The sequence below is a fragment of the Ammospiza nelsoni genome, chromosome 1 (genome assembly GCF_027579445.1).
Source record: "Ammospiza nelsoni isolate bAmmNel1 chromosome 1, bAmmNel1.pri, whole genome shotgun sequence".
Classification (NCBI taxonomy): Eukaryota; Metazoa; Chordata; class Aves; order Passeriformes; family Passerellidae; genus Ammospiza; species Ammospiza nelsoni.
Genome location: NC_080633.1, coordinates 48,140,886 through 48,161,761, shown reverse-complemented (window position 1 = coordinate 48,161,761; position 20,876 = coordinate 48,140,886). Strand labels below are relative to the sequence as shown.

Below are 20,876 nucleotides of genomic sequence, written 5' to 3'. Positions count from 1 at the left end.
GCCTATGATTGTGTGATTTGGGCACACAGAGAGTGCACCTCCTTAGCATGCATACAAGTGAGTACTGGTGGGGTGTGTGCACACACATACGTGTGTCCTGACGTGTTTGCACAGGGAGAAAGTCACCGTGTACACGGCTCTGTCTGCGTGTACTTTCCCAGCATGTCTGAAAAGAGAGAGCAAACTCACAATCAAATAAGCAGCGCGAGCAAAGGGAGAAAAGATGAGATTGCGGTTGATTATGAGCCTGGCAGCAGATGTGCTACACAAATCCAGCCCGCTGCATCCAGGCTGTTTCCATGGCGATGGAGCGAGTAATTGTGGAGCTCCGGCGCGCTCCCCCGCGGCCCCCGCCAAGGTGGACGCGGATGCCGGGGTCCCCATCCGCGCTTCCTCCGGGTGAGCGCCGGGCTCTGAGGCGAAACGAGCGGGCGGCGCGGGGGGAGCCCCGGAGACGGGGATCTCTGCTCCGCTCATCCCCGCCGTGCGATGGCAGGATGCGAGGGAAGCGGCGCTCTTCCTCGGAAATGGGCTCTCCCGAGATGCTAAATAAGCGGGCAGGAGTTTCCCTGCCGCGGGAGTGGGCTGCCATTGGCTGCCGCCGCCCGCCCGTGCCAATGGGAGCCCGCCGGGCGCCCGGCACATAAGCGGAGCTGGGCGCGGGCAGCGGAGCGCGGCCGCGGGGCAGCGCCGGTCCGAGCCCGCCCGCCGCCCATGGCCGCGCCCGGAGCGCGCCCCCGCCGCGGAGCGCCCGCCGCTGCCCGCCGTGCGCACGGAGCCGCCCGCCGCGGGCTGCATTAAGTCATCCGCTCGCTGCCGTGTGGGAGGTGAATTTGTCATCGGCAACGATGGAGCTACGAGATCTCTGTAAGTAAAGCCGTGTACTTTATGCTGCTGTTTCAGCCCGGGCGCGGAGCGATTGGTGGTGTCGAGGGATGGCAAAAAGCGAATTGGTGGCAACTGTATATACACCGAGGGATTCCTCGGTTTTGTGTCTTGTGTAGCGAGATGCGTTCTTCCGAATGGTCTCGGGCATCGGACAAACTAGTTAGCTGTTTGCATTGCCTTGGGTGGTTTTTTTAGCCTAATTGAGGTTAGTCTGTGGAAGGATGCTGTGTTCTTCGGGGTATTTCAGATCACCCCTGTGTCTGAAAAGGGAAAGCAAACCACATGGAGCAGAATGTTGCAGGCACAAAAGTCTGAGGTGCCCACATGAAGTCACCAGTATTTCTGGTGTCAGTATAATAATAACAGGTATGTTATTACGGTGATTTGTCAAATGCCAGTTCAGACCCTGAGCCAAGAAAACACGAGTTGCTCATCATTCATCACTGTGTTCAGCATAAAAATGTCATTGCTTTTCCTACCCCTCCTGTACCTTTTCTCTTTTTCTCAAATTGGTTTATTCTTCTTTGAAGGCTTTTTAAACTACATTTAATTCAAAAGCTTTCCTATTTGTTTATGAAACCTGTGAGTACATGAAAAGTGTGAAGAGTTTCCTTTTTCACCATTGTGGGGCATGTGTTAGAAGTTGATTTCTTTGCCTCTTGGGACTCTGCTTTTGATTCTGTAAAGCAGAAACAGTCTATTTAGAAAGAGGAGGGAAGTGTGTGTGCAAATCTGTCCCTCTGCAGCCCTCTGGGGTTACTTACACCAGCCATGAATTTGGCTCAGCGTTGTTCATGTTTTATCGTGACAGGGAGCTTTGCTGCATGAAGCTCATGGTTGTCTCTGCTTAACCCTCTCAGAGACTGTAGTCATCTGGTTTGTGAAAATACATAGGAGAAATGGCAGACATCGGGAAAAAATATTTAGAAAAAAAACTTTTTGTTTTTTCACTCTGTTCCTGAGCTTGTCAAGTGTATCGGGTATTTTATAGTAACCCAAACTAGGTGCAAACATTGTATGAAGCTGGCTGCATTTTAGGGATCCATTTTTGGTGTCTTGTGTTCATTTTAGAACTTAACACACAGCTTCATTTCCCAGCATTAGGAACTGCTGAGGAGTCACATTGCTGCCTGGGAATCTCAGGCTGAGGGTGTAAATTTCCTTAGATTTGGTTTAACTGGTCAGCTTTGCTTTTGCCCTGCAAGTTGTGGCAGGAAGGTGTGTACATAGAGCTTATCCCTCCAGTTAAAGGACACAGCATTGCCTCAGAGTTGATGCCAAAACAGAATGTGTCTGTGTTTTGAAGAGCTACTGGATCAATATAATTTTTTTTTAAATACAGAACACAGAATTCAGTGCATCAATACAGGGAGACTGTCTATTGGTGTGTGTAATACTACTCCTCTGTGTAGTTTTGAGTGTTTAACCTGCTGTATAACAAATTCAGGAGGGACCCCTTATTAAGCTTGACTTATTGCTTTTTCTGAAGACGCAGATATAAGTCATTCTTCCCTGTATTTCCCAGGGGTGTTTGGGTTACCTTTTATTGAAATGATGGCCCCAGGCATCCTATGGCACTGGGCTTAGAAAAAAATGCATTTTTCTAAGGTATGCAAGAAAGAGATAACTGTTAGCTATCATTGCAATTCTTATTTTTGTTCGGCAGCGATGAAAGTACCAAGAATGAATAATTTTTTTTCAATGAGGAAGGTATTTTGTTGCTATGTCACCCTCCCCAGGGTCTTGTATCATTCATTTGTATTTACTTAGCCCTGGTGTAGCTGAAAATCCCATTGCGTACGGCAAAGAGATGTGTCTAGGCAAAGAGATGTGCCCACTCCCCATCTTGAAGGTGGATGCTTTGATCTAGGCTAAGATATTCCACAAAAATCTGTGAGAAAGCTTGGACCCTTGCACACCTGGGCATGGGTTGTTCCTGGCTGATCATTTTGAACACCTTTGGGATGCATCAAAATGAAGCTTAATTGCACCTTTGAGGGTTTTTTGTTCCATACCTTCTGCCTTCTGTTTTATTTTATGATTACTGATGTGAAAGCGTAGGAGAACATTGTCTTTTAAGGTGACTGCAACTCTTAAGATGATATTTTAATTCTTGTTAGCACTCCAGGGATGTAGTTCAAACAACATAAACCTCTCAAGTTTAGTCACCAGTGTTAGGCAAACACTGCCTGTGATGGAGTTCCTCTCTCTCCCATAACCTTGTTTGAAGGGATTTTTTCGCTTGTCTATCCCTGTGCATTAGCAGATAAAAGGAGGGGGCTGGGGAGGGAGGGAGACAGAGACACAGCCTATAACTGCTAAGCACTGGATCAGTCTGTCTGAGGGCTTCCAACCCCAGTGATGCCTGAGGTGGAAAAACTCGTGTTGCAGTCCAAGCCGTGCTTGCATTGGATTTTTGATCTGATGGTGCAGAGAACTGTTGCTCGTCGTTAGTGCTTGGGGATGATCTACGTGGGAGAGGCATTTCAGATTCCCAGGCTATAAGAGTTCCAGCAACAGAGGAGTGAGTAGGCTTCAGTGAGAGCTGTGGCATGCTGGCAGCAGTTGGGAGGATGCAGAAGCTGAAAAAAAAATGCTATCTTGGGGTAGCTTTAATTGGTTGCATTGGAAAACACTTGGTTTGATGGGCTCATATGTCTTCTAAAATGCTTGGTGCCAGACCAAATTGGCATAGCTCCATTGACTTACACGAGATGCCACCAGGCATTGATCTGATCTTCAGTCTTATGCTTATATTTTTCTTGGAACAGTGAGATTTTCACAAAGGCAGCAGGTTATTTTTTTTTTCTTTCTATTTGCCTCAATGATGGTAAATTGAAAACTGAAATGGAAGAGGCATCCCAGAGGCTTTGTTTTGTTTCTATGGGCTTTAAGCTTAATGGGTTATCTTTTATCTGCTTGTAGATCTTTATACCCATATGTCAAGCTATACTGGAAGCATAGAGCAGAAATTCTGGTTTGAGCTTTCTGTGTGTTGAGAGATATTCAATTTGAATATTTCATTATTTTCCTGGATCTTAACTCTCCTTCAGTTACAAAAACTCTGGTGGTCATTCGTGTTCTAGGTAAACAGATGCTGAAGCCACCAGTCTTCAGTTTTGCCTCAGTTGCATATGGTTTTCACCCCATTGTTCAAGTGAGTTGGCACAAATTTTTACACACGGGTGTAAAAAAGGTGGCTCGCTATGTTCACCTCCAAAATGAACAGAAGACAGTTGTAACTCCAAGTAACCACACAAATATCCACAGTTCTTTATTTTTGTGTCTGAAAAAAAAAATTCCCACTTTTTTAGGAGAAAAGCCTTCTCCATGCTAAGCCTTGGTTTACATGGAACATCATGCCATGGAAAACTCGCTCCTTGTTCAGTGCATACACACTCACATCTCCAATGGCACATGCACACAACAAAGCAAGACCAAGCACAGAATAAAAATGGAACAGCAGTAAAACATAGACTTGTGAATTGTGAAAAGCCCATTGATTTGCTTGACACCCATTTTGTTCAACATTGTGCAGTGCTAATCTGAAAATTCCTGTGCGTCACGAAAACTTTTCAGAACAATAAGAACTGTCAATTCCAGCAGATTTTACAGACCTGTCATTATCCTTCTTGTCTTGAAGCACTAAGTGGCATATAGAGGGATTTTTGGCAGGAGTTCAGGACTACTCTCATGAAGAGGAGTCGTGTGCCACTACCTCATGGATATTGTCATTTGAAGCTAGAGTTCAGCCTAGCACAGGCTCCTGGAAGCACGTCTTTCCCCATCCAAGTGTGCTGCTCTTATGGATCTCACTTACTATGTCTCTTCAAAAACCAGCTAAAAACCACTGCTTTTTACTGTTCTCAGATGCAAAAATGTGAAAGGAAAAAACTGTACATTCCCTCTATATTTTGACTTGATATCTTCCAGAAAACTAGAACACTTTCATGAAATCATACCCCCCCTTCACCTGCTGCTTCTTCAGAAAAGAAAAGTGAGGACAGCAGCGCTGATGGCCACAAGCAGAAGTTTTTATTAACTCCCTTTTTCTTGAGATTGTATTGCTGGTACTTCCTTCTCTTGGAGTATCTGTTAAGAAAATGCTCACACACCCCACATTCCCCATCATTAGGAACTACAGTCCCCCTTAGACACATGCCTCTGTGAGGAGAAGCATAATGAAGGGAAGACTTTGTGTCAGAGAGATTAAATTTTAAGTTCTTTATCAGAGGCCATGTAACTTGAAAGTGTTTTGTCTTCCATACTTACACTTTCCAGTGTAGCATCATCTGCATACATATCTCACCCAAATTAAATAAAGTTTCAGTACAGTCAGGGTCATGACAGTCACTCTGAATATGAAAATATTCATTCATTATTTATCCTTGGTTTTGGTAACTTGCAGAATCTATACATGTTACAATAAGCCAGCAGCATTTTTAAAAGTCTGAAGAGCATAGATCCATTTTTTGTGGACTTTACAAAATTCTAGCAGGTTTTGCTACCTAGGAATTAAGTGGTTTCAAAAAAGCATGTGAAAATGAGACGTCAGAAGACATGCATGACCTTCATTTAAACTAGAACTTTGATTAGCTCAATCTTGGGTGTTTTAAACTCCTCTGTAATGCACAAAAGCAATCTTGTAATGGGGTGAAAAAGGAGATCTTCTTATTAATGCTAACCCACTGTCAAATTAATACATCAAATAGTATGCTCTTATCCTGAATCACTGGACTGGTTTTATCAGAGCTTTTGATGTGGCAAAGAAAGTGCTTGTTCCATAGTTACAAACCCAACTCTCTCAGTCTTCCCTTCTCTTTGAACTTCAGTTTTCTTAAGACTTGGAATATCGTGATACAGAGAGCAGCATTCAAAACTAGGTATTTCAAGACTCACATCCAGAGGCATATTAGAAGCCACACAAAGGGATTTTCTGTAAGTGTGGTTTTCAAATATAGGTAACCTTCTGGCTTGACCTCTGGATCCACTCCCAGTCTGCATTTCAGGAAAAAGAGTCTACCCACATACAGTTATCTCCAGCAAGATCAAAGCTGTCATTGTATTCTGACACCTGTGAGAAAGAAATGGAAATATTTTAAAAAGTGGGGGAAATTGTGAAAAGATTTGAATGAGTTCACATTTCTGAAAGACATGAACCCACGGATCCTGGAAGTGAAAGGAAGACTTTCAGGATAGCTGCAGAATGTTTCTTTATTTGTTAGCTTCACCAAGTTAATTAAACAGATTTGAAAACATAAACAAAAATAGATTTTCTAGATCCCTACAAATATAGCTCGGCAAGTGTTTTGCCATGAAAGTCAATAAGGTTCTAACTTTAGACTGGGGTTTCTGTTTGATGCCTAACAGAAGCCACTGCAAAGGATGGTGTTATTCCATTCTACTTTTGCAGCCCCTTGTCATCCCAGGCTCCCGGCTGGGTAATAATTAGAATTGACTCCATGCTTCTCAGAAGTCTGATGAATCACTTTATTATTCTATACTTATTAAGAAACCCATTGCCCTTACAGACACTCACGATACAGGTGGACCCAACTGGTCCTTCCATCCAAACACCATCACCACTGGCCAAACAAGAAACCACCTTTGGTAAACAAATCTCCATAACACATTCCATGTGTTCAACAGCTGCAGCAAGTGAAGATAAGAATTGTTTCTCATTCTTTTCTCACAGCCTTCCCCAGGACAATGCCTGGGAAAGTTGTGCCTGTTGCTTTCTGTGGCCAGAGATCTGCTGCCACAGCCCCTCTTCCAGGTGTGGTGTGTTTCCCAGTTTCCACCCTTTTTCTGGCAAAGGTGTAAGTTGTCATAGATTTATCCCAGCTCTGGCAGACCTCCTGAAGGACTGGCAAGAAGGTATCTGCAGATTGAGAAATACAGCTCTGTTTGTATTGTCTTCTTGTATTTCCTACTGTCCTGCATGAAAGCACCAGAAGGAGAGTTTGTCCTTCCTCCATGTGGATGGATCATCAGCAAAAGGTGCAGCAGAGTCAAGGTGTGCCTTTTGCTGCACTGCTCCCTTGCCTCAGCACAAGCAGCCTTAGCAGAGCCCTTGGCTTTCAGCCAGGTGGGATGTGCCAGAAGGTGCTGGAGCTAAAGCTTCGAGTGCCCTGCAAGGGAAGCGTGTCCCTGTTTTTGGCAGCACCACAAGGTTATCATTTCCCCATCAGATAATTAAGCATGGTGCTGAGGAGCCTCCCTGATGTGAGACTCCTGGTTGTCTGTTCAAGCTCTCAGGGTCATGCTTAGGAGTAGCTACAGCTGCCAAGAGATACAGAATGTCTGTGAAACCTCTCACTTTTTCAGGACCAGTTGCTTTGGTGCATGGAGTAGTAAATAAGCAAAGGCTTGAGTTAGGAACACCTCTGATGTTCTGTAACAGCACTGAGGAGCTGGGTTATATTTATATGTTAATAGTTGATCTTGAATTTTTCTGCCTTTAAATGCTACTATAACCCAGTTTAATATTTAATAGAAGAGTGGAAAGTCTATTCACAGCAGTTTCACAAGCAAATTCCTTTGTTCCCACTTCCCAACTTACCTTTTAAAATCCCCTATTCAAATTACTCCCCTATCTCAAACAGCAACACGGTGTTTTGCCATTATGCTTAGAATGTCATAAGTTTCATTTTCAATGGCAAGTGAAATTATGCTCATTTTCGTTGGTACTGAAAAGGTACAAGTGAGTCTTAAAATAAGTTCTGGTTTTTCATGCATGAAATTATGTATCAGTTCACCTCTGCATGCAGGATTTCCATCATTGTACAGTCATGGGCATCTACTCCAGAAAGAACTTTGCACCAATCCCAATAACAGTTTTTGTTGCTAAAGGTTCTAGCCCAGTGAATTTCAAGGCCTTGAATTTGTATTACAAATTTAAGGTATAAGCAAGAAACTTTGACTAAGAATGTCTCTGGTGGAGTAAATATCAAGCGTTTCAGGTATACAGTTCTGACCATAAATGTTTATCATTGACCTGGTAAGATAAACAATTGCTAGATTGTGTTCCTTTTTAGGTTTTTAAAGGACTTTCTGTCAGTTTTCAACAAAGGATAAAAGAGACACCTTTCTAATTTTGTTAGATGTTATTGGGTACTTGTAATTGAATGAAATTTAAGATTTTTTCAGCTGGAGAGATGAAAGACAGATTCATGATGTGAAAAGTATAGGAAAGTCCCCCAGCTAATTCTGTGACTTTCAACTTAAGCACCAGAGCTCAGTTGCTGATTGTCCCAGAAGTTTGCCTGAACTATGATTTAAAGATTTTATTGCACCAAAATCCCAGAGGTTATTGCAGTTTGCAGCAGATAATCACAGTGTGTGGTTCTTGTGATTGTGAAGAAATGTGCACATTTCATCATGATCTCCTGCACAGGCAGACACCTGGGCCCGAATCCAGATCCTTTCAGATCACGCCCTCAATCTGGTGTTCTCATCACTGCCTCTGCATCATTGCTGCTGGCAAACCATTTAACCTAGCAAGGGTATTGTCCATCCCTGATGCCACAGCCTGTTTGTAGCACCTACATGTTGCCAGTGCCACAGAGCACCTGTAAAAAAGTGAATACGGCAGGTTATGGGTCACTTTTGGGGCAGAGCACAGTGGTTCTGCCTCACAATTCCGGTCCCCTCAGCATTATCCATCACTTACATGATCATGGTCAGGGTGCAAACTCAGGAGCTGCTTAAAAAGAGCACCAGTCCAGAAAGCAAAACCTTGGCTGTGTTGAAACAAGTGCTAGAAGTCGCTTTTTTTTTAGGCTGGTCCCCAGAATTAAGGGGTTGAATTCCTCCTGGCCTGAAATGGTCAAATTGTACCATGAAGTCAGTCAAAAGGCATCTCCTCCTAAAGAAAATGAAAGATGTCAGAGAGCTCTGTGTGAGTCAGTCGCAAAACAAGTAACAATTTTGATTGCTGATATACAAAAAAGACTGTTCCACCAGGGATAACAGCTTGTTACTTGCTTTGCTCTCAGGATGCAAGGGAGAAAGGAAGAGAAAGTGCGTACTTGTAGCCAAGTTGGCTGCTACAGTCCAGCAGCTCAGTCAATCAAATTGTTTCATCCTTCCAAGTCACTCTGTAATGTCACTGATTTATCTTGCTGCCATGCAATTGTGCCCTGTTGATAATTCCAGTTTTGTCAAGAGATGACAGAGATTTTGCAGAAAACCTGCAAGCTACTCTTACCAAACAGTAGGAGAGCAAAGTAAGATTTCCTCCTTTTCATTGATGCCTGTAAATAGTCCATGCTAACCTTAACAGCCTTGGAGAGGTAGGGAACTTTTTTTAGAAAAAGAATCCATTATTTTTAAAACTACATTGACTCAGCAGAAGTAGATGTGTGTGTTTTAGATCATGATAGGTTGACAATCAAGCCCTGCTGTGAATGCTTAGCTCTTCAATTCTGACTGTAATGTTTTACTTTTTTTTAACTCTGCAGTGAGTGTATTGGCACAAATCTTGATATTATGGCCAGAAAGGATACTGCTTAGTTACTCTATATATTTAAAAAGAAAGGTTTTCTTTACAGTTTTTACAATTCAGTTCTCTGTTTCTTTGATTTTTTCCCATGTATGTGAGAGAGGACATAATTAACCAAAGCACATTTAATTTATGTCTAAGAATGGGTTGCTTAATAAGAATTTTTTGAGCTCCCTATTGTGCCAAGCAGAATTAGTCTCAGGAGCCATTATATGGACTTCAGTGGTATTACTCCAATATGCAAGTGCTATCCAAGAATTATTTGAGCTACTTTGAAAAGTGTTAGAGATTTCTTAGGAAAGCTGAGTCCTTTGGTCTTGCAGACAGGAGGGTTTTCTCAATATGATATTAGTATGCATGCATCCAATTAGAAATTAATGGGAAATCCAGATTTATGTAGTAGGAGGAGATGACTGGGATGCTTACCATTACTGATGCAAAAAGAAAAATGGTTGTCTCTGTGTGTATAGGTGTTATAAATAATTGGGGAATGCATCACCTTTTTGTTAGCTCTGTAGTCCTACAAGACTTTTTACTAATACAACTCATAGGATCTTCACTGGAAATGTAAATTTCTGCAGAAGATGAAGATCTCTGTATTTCCAGGTTAGTTTTAATTTTTCATGTGATTCTAGGTAGATTTAAAAGGCAGAAAAGAGCATATGCCATACTGACAAATGTATAAGTGAAACAAGGCTGTAAAACAATATAAAGATTTTAGCTATTAATCAAGTTATTTTCCTGCTGTTATCAATCTTGACAATTCTGAAAATATCATAGAGAAGTATGAATTTGAAAATAAAGAAAAATAGCAGATTTCCACTATTTTATGCATATTTTGGTGTTTGATAGAAAGGAATATTAAACTTTGTGTGTTTGACAGCAGCATTTGATCAGCTGAGATTCTGTCTGTTCTGCTTTTAATCCTGTGGTATTTCAGGATCTTTAACCACCAATTTCTAAAGATGATAATCCAACCCCCTGCAGTCAGTTGTGTTGCTCTCATCAAGAGCCACGCTGGAATTACTGGTCTTTCAATAGAAACTGGCTTAACCTAGCAGGTGGTTAGATTTTGTTGAATTTTCTTTTAAAAGAGTTTGGCTAGTCTATTAGTTGGTTTCAGTGTAATGCTTGGATGTCATTCTTTTATTTGGGTCTTTTGAGGGTGGCCTTACTTCAGTGATGATGAAAATCATCCCTGCTTAGAAACCTTACCTCTGGCAAAGTTTCAGTTAGCATCATGAAAAAGAGCTTTGCTCTAGAGGTTGTTCACTTTTTCTCACTGATCTGGCAGTCCACTGTCTCCCCCAGGGCTTTGCTTTAATATGGCTTGTCTTGCCACAGGGTAAATAGGAGAGGACATCTCATGATAACCACCAAAATTTCATGCAAATATCAGCATGACCTGGCTACAGCACCTCCAGTGCAGATATCCCACTCTAAATGTCTAGATTGCTCTTAGGAGAACAAGGAGGGGAGCCAATTCTCAGGCATGTTTCTCTGCAGCCTCTTTCTCATCCAGAAGCTGCTAATGAGCCTTCAGAATTAGGTATCTCTCTTTTAAAACATAAAATCATAGCACTTTATATTCCTTTCTAGTTTATTTTAGAAAATCAGTCCTAAGATAGAGGACTTGAGGAGTAAAAGTACCAGGATGATGCTATAAAGCTTGTGGTCCTGTTTGCAGTAGTGCAAGTATCAGGAGTCAGGCTGAGATGTTTATAGATGATATCTAGTAGCTTTCCATTGACATCAGGAGACATCAGATTTGCTTCAACTTGCAGCTGGAGAGGCATAATAAATTCTCTGTTGGCCAAACTGATCACTTAGAAGCTACACTCCAGGCAGGAGCAAGATGCAGACATACCTGACACTAGAGGGCAAGTTTCCTATTCCATATAGGCTAATTTAATGCATCTCTTCTGGAAATCTGCAGTATACTCACTTAAAACTAGGAAAGCTGGTAAAAGGACTTATCTCTAAAACTCTGGAAAAGCGAAGTCAAGTTGCTCTGAGTTTTACCAGAGCAGAATAACAGCCAGAAAGTACTCAGCAAAATCCAAGGGAGGAGAGCAGGGTGCAGGTCCTTGCAGCCTTTGAGGGCAGAGAAGAGTGAAAACTGGGGAAAGGCAGAACAGTAAGCCAAGATTCATTGGCTTGCTGGCAGTGTGTGTTGTGAAGGGAGGAGAGAACATTCATGCCATATCCAGAGTGGAAACATTAAGTCCAACCTTGAGCAAGAAATTATTATTTGTATTTGGCAGGCATCCTATCTCTGAGAAGTAGGAAAGGAGAAGGCCCTGTCTCATGGTGTGGTTGATGACTACATCAAATGAACACAATCTGCTTCAGTCCCTCCATCCTCCACAGAATTGGTGTACCCCTTTGAATCAAGCAAGGAAATTTCCCTCTTGGTCCTTGGCTTTCTGCCTCTGCCACCCTTGAGCAGCAGCACTGTCCTTACTTAATGGGAAATTGCAGGTGTAAAGTGTACTGAGGATTCAATGCTGTGCTTCAGAGCAGGCAAAAATAGGCTTGAGCCCTTAGAGTTAAGATTTCCCTGCAAACAAGCTGCAATAATGTTTGTAGATGTAAATCTATATTATTAGCCAAGGATGCTTTTGTAGTTAAAATACCACGGTTCTAGTTTCTTACAGGAGATGTGAAATTTCCTTTAACACAAGTGTTTTTGTAGAGAAGCAGGAGTAGCCAACCCTATGTGCTAACCCTGAAACACTATTGTGATAACCCTGAAATTGTTTCTTATGTTCTGTCAACTTATTTCTGGCTCATTGCATCCAAATGAGGGCTGCCTTTCTTCAAAACTCAATTTTACTACTGTTAGAGCCAAATTTGGGTCTGAAAGGGCTAAAGTTTGGGTAAGCATACTATATAACGTGTGAAAATAAATGGTAGGCCATGACTGGGCACTGTCAATGTTTAACCTAGACCAGTGATGCCAGTTGTTTGTTGAGAGCTGTTGGATCAAATAAAAGTTCCAGGTCATGGGTTACTTGGCTGTTACAGGGTTGGAGTGTCTCCAGTGTCTCCTCCTGCTGTGCACATCTCCTTTCTTGGAGCAAGATGCAGGCCTGCTGTGTGATGGGAAGCAGTGCAAGTTGACTTATTGGTGAGGGAGGAATGAGGGAACCCTCAAGGACAAGAGAGGGAGGGAAGAAGAGAGAAGAGGCCATATTGGTTTGGACACCATAGGTAGGTCACCTTCACTTAGGTATCTATTACAGAGGTGTTTTCTACCTTGTTCCTATAAGTGCTGGGATTGGGAAAAGTATTTGAGTAACTTCAGGGTCATTTACATTTTCCAGTGCTTCCATTTACATTGGGATGCTTTAGTTCATCAAAACAGATTAAAAGACAATGTGGAATCTTCACCATGCTGCCCAAAAAACAATCCTCTTACAGAAAGGAAAGTTCAGAAATATAAATAGCTACTAAAAATATGTCCCTGATCTTAAAAAATGCTGAGTCCTAGGATGTTTCTGCTCTTAATGCTTTGTCTTTCCACCCTTTTTTTCTTTTTCTAGCTTGGTAGTGGCAGCCCATACAATTATGAGCTACTGCACAATTTTACACCTAAGGTACACAGTCACATTTAGAATCTGACAGTGTTCTCCTTCTGGAATAGGAACACTGCTTGCAGCCCACAGCTGAAACAATTAGCTTCATTAAGAAAAAAAAAATGTTCTCTGGCTTACAGATACATTTTTAGAATTAGTTAAAATGAAGCAAAAGAAAAAAAATTAAAGTAGACAGGTGAACAAGCCTCAGTACTTCAGGCTTAGGGTTTTCAGAATCTTAGGGTTTTGAGGAGATAAATGATTTAAATTAAAAGCTATTGAGAATATATAATAGAAGAAAGGGCTCTGACAACAGCAGATGGAGCAGAATAGAAATTGTGATGTTATTATATGTACCTGCTTACACTTAAAACAGCAGCTGTGAGGAGGAATTTGAACTAAACTCTACGAACATGTATTCTTATAGCTCTTATTAATGGGTTGTTCTGTTTCTCTCCCAGTTTCTCGTGACCCTTTTCTGAGGGTTAAATTAATCCCTTGTGCAGCTCAGCTGAGGATAATGAAGTTGTCCCAGGGTACAAATGTAGCCTTTGGGTTTGACCTACAGAAGGCTGAGCTTCTATTCCTCACTATGTTTTCAGGCAGTTTTATTTATGTTGGATTAATTAAAACCACCCTCTCCATTCCCCAGGCTTATGTGCTCTCCTGTGCAGAATAAAGGAAGTTCCAGAGTCTGACCTCTCTCTGCCCATCCATGTTGATACAGAGACAGTATAAAACTGCTAATGAGGGGATCTTAATGACCCTGATTAAGTTTGTGAGCAAAAAGGCTCATGTTCTGATACAACTGGCATGGGCATGGTTTATGATGTGAGGAACAGTTTGGATTCCTTTTTGGAGTCACAGGCACGGCTCACATTTGGCCAGTAAGGCAGAGCCTTTTTTTCTGTAGGTGAATGTGAGACATTAAACCATATGGTCATCTGGAATCTGATACAGGGCAGGCAGACTGAAATGAATGCCTGTTCTAGTTTCTATATATTATATTTTTAATATGTCTCAAAACAGGTTATTTGTCTTTAATATTCTAAATACATCAGTGTCCATAAATAGTACCAGTTTGGGGTCCAAAACCTGGCTTTTTAATCCAGTGTGAGAGACAGACTGAATCTGGTCCAAATCACTCTATTATTCTGAGAATTTTGACTGAAGTAAATTTCCTCTCTCTTTCTCTCTCTCTCTCTCCTTCCCTCTCTCTCTTTTCTTTTCTGTCTCATTATTCTTTCTGACATGCCAGTGTGCAGATAACACATAGTGGCCAAGTGGAGGCTGGTACTTTGCTGATATGTCAAAATAGACTTGAAGGAGAAAGAGAAATTGCCATCATGAGATCATGGCAAGAAAGTATCTGGTTTCTATGTCACAGTGCCTCAAAAGCTAAGTGGAGCCAGTCAAATCCACCTCTCCCATCTTCTTTTTCTTATCTAGCCCTCTAAATTGTCTGTAAATTGCTGTTGAAGCTTGATTTAAAATAGCCCATGCATAGTAGTTGATACCTTCACAAATCAGGAGACTTGTACATCTGTCTTAGCATGAGTTTTCAGTTCAGTGTTCAGTAGAGCAGAGAGAGAAAGAGTTTTTTGGTCATGGGTAACAGTGGATAGCTTCTGACAACTTGGAAATCTCTAGAGGTATAGGGAGCACCACTGCACTGAAATCTCAGAAATGGTAAGTTTTCCTTGTGGTCATAACCAACCTGTCAACAGCAAAAGGGAATTTACAGATGGTGTTTAACAGATGCCACTGATGTTTCTGATGGCCAGGATGTGTTGGGTGCTACATGTAAGTGTTTGATTACTTGGCTAAGATCTGTCAAGATGGTATTTTCAGACCAAAGAAACAGTGGTGGCTAAGACTTCTTTCAAGGTCTGTAGTTGTGTTGGATTTGTTTTGCACTGATTCTAGAGAATGCTGATTAGTATAAATCATCTTGCATTGCAACACTTGACCAAGGCCTGTAATCATGTCACTGCTTCATCTGTGCCTGATTGAGAAGTCCCCAGATTAAGCAGACTACTTATGGTGAGAAGTTCCCTCTTTGCCAGCTGGGAGTTTGAAACCAGCTGCATTCTGAAATCTGAAAGAGAGAAAGAATCCATGAACTGCTTTGTAAAATGGTCTCTTCCTCATTACCCTAATCACACAAGTATGCTGAGGGCTGAAATTAGGTTTTTTTCCTTTTTTTTCTTTTAAATCAGACTCAGGAGGGAAAGACTAATGATCACTGAACTGAAAAGGATCACTTGGGTCATCCTGGTCCCATTCCTGGGACTCAGTAATAGGCATTGGAGCAGAGGACACCATTAAACTTCTATTCCATCTGCCTTGCTGCATGCTTCAGGACACAACATTTCCCAATGCCCTCTAAGCCACGTGGATCCTCTTGGAGAACTGAGTGCCTCTGTTATGTGCCACAGTATAAATCAAGTCAATTACTTACCTCAGGTTCTCTTTCCTTAAATGAAATAGTATCTGAAAATTACATTCTGAGGTAATTCAGGAGAAAGCAAAAGCACCCAACATTTTCAGTTGCCCTCCTGGATCTTGTAGCCCAAAGTGGCAGTGGTTCAAACCCTTAGTGGCAGCAACATATAGCAGGAGAGATACTGATACTACCTGTAGCATTAGTTTCCTCTATTTATTCTCTTAGATATGGTAGTTGCCAGTCTTCAGTGCCGGGGAGTAAGACAAAAGGAGAATGAACACGTGGAAGGATTAAATTATGTGTTCAATGTCATATAAAGGGATCTGTAGCAGTCAGCAATTAATATATGCTACCTAAATGTTAGTACAGTTCATAAATTAAAGGAAAGGCCTTCTTTCAGTTTGGGGTTTTTGTGTATTTAAAGTGAGAAATGAACCTTCAGACTGTGGTGCTTGTCAAGTTTTTAGCTAACATTTAGTCAAGTAGTGCACATTGCTAATATTGTGCTATCTGTGGTTAATGAGAATTTCTGGGTATTCAAGGATGTTGTGAGCTCCAGTCCATTCAGCCACTGTTTTCCCATTACCCTTTCCTTGAGACTGCTCTTCTTTTGATGGAGTGCTCTTATTGCTGTGAGATCTGTCACAGCTTAACAAAGGAAGCATGGCTTCACCAGCAAAGACTTGGGATAGGGGCACTGTTTGCATTCTGGCAGGATAGAACAAATATTTATCTAATCTACATGGAGCAATAGCACAGTGGTCGCTAGACTACGTCTGGCAAAGCACAATAGAACCATTGATATTACAAACATAAAACTTGGTTAATAATGAAGTGCAATGAGGAGTACCATGCTCTGGCTATGGATAAATCTGAGTGCAGGAGAACTCTGAGCCATGGAGGTTCCATACTATGCTTCAGATGCTTTTGTTAAGGAAAAGAATTATGCATTTGTGGATATGGTGCACATATGACAAGAGCATTTGTCACCAGTAGATTGAATTTGTGAGGTCCTGAGCATTATCATCTCTCAAAAATTTTAATGCCAATTACTAGTGCTGGAAACAAGACTAAAAAATTCTCACCCTCCCCTCCCACAAAAAAAAAGGGACAAAATTCTAGGAGCCTTTTGTTTTGGAGAAAAGTCTGTGTTAAAAATAGTACTTTTCGTAATTGGGTATCTGTGCCTTGTATGTAACATCCTTGCTTTGTACACCAGATAAAAGTAACATCTGTGGCTCCATTTGTCTAACAAGCAGTTTTCCTGCAGGCTCTCTAATACTTGCCCTGGGGGGAGTTCGTGGACCTTATCTGAGAGGAAGAATTACTTTTTTGTGGCTTTGACATGCTCTTTAAATAATATTCAAAAACCATCTGAAACCATATTATATAAAAGAGGAACCTTTTTGTGAGTCTCACCGGAGAAAACAAGAATGAGAAATTTCCCTGTTCCATTTTCTGGCTCTATGCCGTTTCTTACCCAAAGGCTAGGAAGCTGTTTGTCATAGGACTCAGTAATTAATACTACAACAAACAGAAGCAAATAGAAAAGATTTTCTGCTTCTCTTTAGTGTCCTTATTCACCTGTTCTCCATATCTTTCAGATGGCTTCTAGCTTGGCATGTATTTAAGCACTGTCCTATTTCCACTGCTATTTGCTGTACAGATCACAGAATCCATTCCTCATCTGACAGAATAATTTAATCCTTAATTCTCTAAACCATTTATTGAAGAATGCTTCTACTGGCTCTACTTTAAGCCCTGCTCTACTTTAAACCCTGCTCTACTTTTAAGTCCTGTCCTCCTTTCTCCAGCCCTATCCTGCAAGGATGCACAGGTTGCTGGCCAGTGATGTGGCTGGGTGCTGACCCATTGGGTGCTGGTATCTCGCTTAGAGTTAAACTGCAGGTGCTCTCAAGAGCTGACTTTGCACCCTGAACCTCTCTGTGATTTACAGCAGCAGATACACTCTTTCAATGAAATGGAAAATTATAAAGATTTGTGATGCTGGGTTTGACTGCCATTTTCAGTAGGTCTATGGTTACGAAGAACCCTTTATTTTCAGAAAACTGACAACTGAAAGCTCTGTGAGGACAGTCCTAGTTAGTGACAGCCTTTAAAAAGCCACCCAAAGGTACTGGCAGAAGCCATCCCCAGTCCTTCACTCTGCCCTGGCACTGAAGTCCAGTCTCTTACCTGAAGAAACTGGGACAGAAACCAGAAGTCTGTTCCTCCTTCTCATCCCCTTCGGACATGCCTGTAGGTTGGTGATGTAAATGTCAGTCTGCAAGGAGTCAGGACTGAGATCACCCATGCATTTCATTCTTGCCTTGGAATCTGAGTTCACTTTTAAAAGCAAATACGCTGAAATTTTCACGTTAAAACTTCTTGTCTGCTTGAAAATAATGGCTATGGTTACAACAGTAACAGCAGCAGCCCAACATTCCAAAAGAAAACCATTTCAGTTTCAGAGTGGGAATGATTGTTTTTTTGTAACATTAAATCTCCGCTTGGCCTTGGCAGGGAAATGCCATGCTGCTGCTGCTGGAACAAGACAGAAAAACAGGCTCTTTAGACTTGACATCCCTATAGTTTTCCTGCATTCTGGAGGATCCCCAAGGCCCTATGGAAACCAGATGCATTCCTGCTGCAACAATTAACGTAACCAACCCTTGCAGGAAGGGAACGTTTATGAGGGGGGAAACATTTACAGTATTTTCTTTTGGAAAATTCCACTATTGACATGAAAAACAGCAGGGTAACAGCAAAGATGGATTGCAAATTTTGACAGCCCCGACAGGTAAATATTGGCTTTGTGCAAACAAGTTTCTATAAATAACCAGTCTGCTCCAGAAACTCCACAGATGGTAGCAGGGCTGCTGGGGTATTGATTTACCCACTGTGCTCAGTGCAGAAAAGCACAGCTGTCAGTTTTGCTGTTCTTCTCATTCTGAGTGTTGCTGCTGCTCCTGCTGAGAGCTGCGTGCCTTGTTCACCATTTTTCTTTGGCAAGTGGAGATGAAGATTAAGAGCCCAAAAGAAACGATTTGAAAGAAAAACCTGCCAAAACAATGAAAAATAAACAAGAGCAAAGAGCAACAATAAAGAACGCTGTGTATGTGTATTTGAGACACCAGCAAGAACCTGTCTTAGTCTGTATCAGGTAACTTAAGAGAGGTCGCAGGAGTGGTTTATAGAAAGTGGTCCCAGAAACCATAGTGGGATCTTGAAGGGCAGGAAAAGCTTATGAGAAGACAATATAGATTTTGTACATGCTGAGTAGTAACAGGCTATGGTTAGAATTGAGGAGTAGAACTGGTGCTAGGAGTAGAACTGGCCGTACATGCAAGTGGTGGCTCTGCCAAAAATCCCCAGCAGCTGGAGGTGACTTATAAATAAATACCAGCCAAATAGGCAAACACTTAAAATTATCATGGTTAGGTTTTGGGTTTGTATGACCCATTTGAGTGCAGTCTAAATCTCAGGATTATGATTTTTCAGGCAGTACAGTCAGCCAGTGCAACCACTGTCTCATTAACAAAAATGTTGATTTACAGGCATAATATCTAGAATTGCTTTTTAAAGGAACAGCTTAGAAAGACTTCATAACCTCAGTTCCATAAAAATGTTTGCCTGTGGTGCAGGTTTGCTCCAAGGGCTCATCAGTGACAGAACTGTGCATCTCCTGGGGCAGATACAGCATACGCCATTTGAGGGCATTTTCCTGCTGCTTTTCTGTGTAGTTACACAATCAGCCCAGACAATGAAAGTGCCTCTGTGCTACATCTGCATCAGGGATTTTGCACAGAATTACTGGGTGCAGCTTTTGGTTGTCATTTTGTCCCATTTGGTAGCTTTGGAGTTTTTTGTTAGATCTGTTTGATTTTGTGGTTGTTCAGGTTTGGTTGGTTTTTTTGTTTGGGTTTTTTTTGTTTTTTTTTTTTTTTTTTTTTTTTTACATTTGCACAGAATCACAGAATAATGTTAGGAAGCAACGTTAAAGAGCATCTCATTACAGCTACGTAACTAAAATGGCAAAAAAATTAATAAGCAGGTATCCAGACCACTTGAATAGATGGATAATCTTGGGGTTTTTTAGATCTTTTTTGTTCATTTTGTAAACTTTGAGTGGTGCAGGCTGTGCTTCAGTTCCCATGAACTGGCTCTGAAGTCCAGAGCAAGAGAGCTGGCCCCATTTTCAGCAGAGTTCCTTCTTTCAGGGCCTTTGAGTGCTTACCTGGATGAAAGCCTAGATCTGTTCATTAGTCCTGCTTCTGCCCGAGTTTTAAATTATTACAGAAGAAGAAAGTTTGGTCAACAAAAAATATAAATCAAGAGTTATATGCTTACATAAATTTCAGGCTTGACATGATTCTGTCTTGATTTTGGAAAAAAATTAGAGTTGCCAAATGAGAAGGGATTTTTTCCCAAGATCAAGAATCTTTTATAGGAAAATGTGAAAAAGCAGGGCTGTGCAACAGACCATAGAATTTTTTTTTAGACAATTGGCATTACTTTATTATACAAAGTACAAACTTGCAAACTCTAGACTGGGTAGTTTATGAGTAGCAGGGCATAAGAAATTGTCAAGAAGACACTTCTGTCAGACTTACAGTGTTGCTGGGCTGAAGGGGCTAGATTGCAGCTTTTCTAGATAGTCTGCATATCTATTGACTTTTGTAAAGCTTATTTAAGTATTGAGTAAGGTATCTCATGTGTAGAAGAAGTAACATTGTTCCATCTGAAGCTGTTCTTTCCCCATACTAAAATTCTGCCTTGGTATGCTGAAACAACAGACAGAAAGAATCTTGCTTTCTGACTTGTAGGTCAATTATTTGACAAATACAAGTACAGATCAAGAAGTGTTTGGAAAATGTTCTCAGGCATATGGTGTGACCTTTGGGCCTGTCCTGTGCAAGGCCAGGAGCTGGATAGAGTGGCATTTGAGGGTCCTTCTCAGCTCAGGAGGTTCTATGATTCCAGGTCAGCAAGCTTGCTTTGTGCCTCTGTGTGTGTGGCTGTTGCCCATTGTGTTTGCAGCTGAGCCCCACACAGCTCTCACTGACAGTGAGGTACCCCTCTCCTACCCCCACCAGCTTCTCCAGAGCTTTGTGAGTTTAGATGCTGAATTCTTTATCTTTGGCAGCTCGATGCATGTGATGAGGGATGCAAACTACCAGCTGAGCTGAATATGATGTGCTAAAGGTTCCAGTGCTGAATACATTTCAAGCTTTTTTGTTAGATTTTTCTCTCTCCTTATATAAATATGTTGTTTTACTATAAATACCTAATTCCAAGCTGTCTCTGAAAACAGAGTCCGTTCTCTGTTTTGAAATACCATTTCTCATGTCAGAGATTTGACAGAGGAATAAAATGCCTATATGTGTCTGCTTAGGGAAGGGATGGGGAGGAGGGGAGGAAGGGCGTCCTGTAAGAGCATAATGCAAAGTGATGCCAGTTG

General features: G+C 41.6%; 1 protein-coding gene across 3 annotated transcripts in view; it reads left to right on the top strand.

The window, feature by feature from the left end:
- Positions 1-20,876, top strand: part of ELMO1 (engulfment and cell motility 1) — a 303,943-nt gene that overhangs the window by 222,135 nt on the left and 60,932 nt on the right. Inside the window, exon 1 of one of the 3 annotated variants that reach the window (XM_059473768.1) lies at positions 681-867. The exons of the other annotated variants lie outside the window; for them this stretch is intronic. The gene's annotated coding sequence lies outside the window, so the exon portion shown is untranslated. Of the gene's footprint in view, positions 1-680; positions 868-20,876 lie in introns of those variants that run through there. 3 annotated transcript variants of the gene reach the window in all.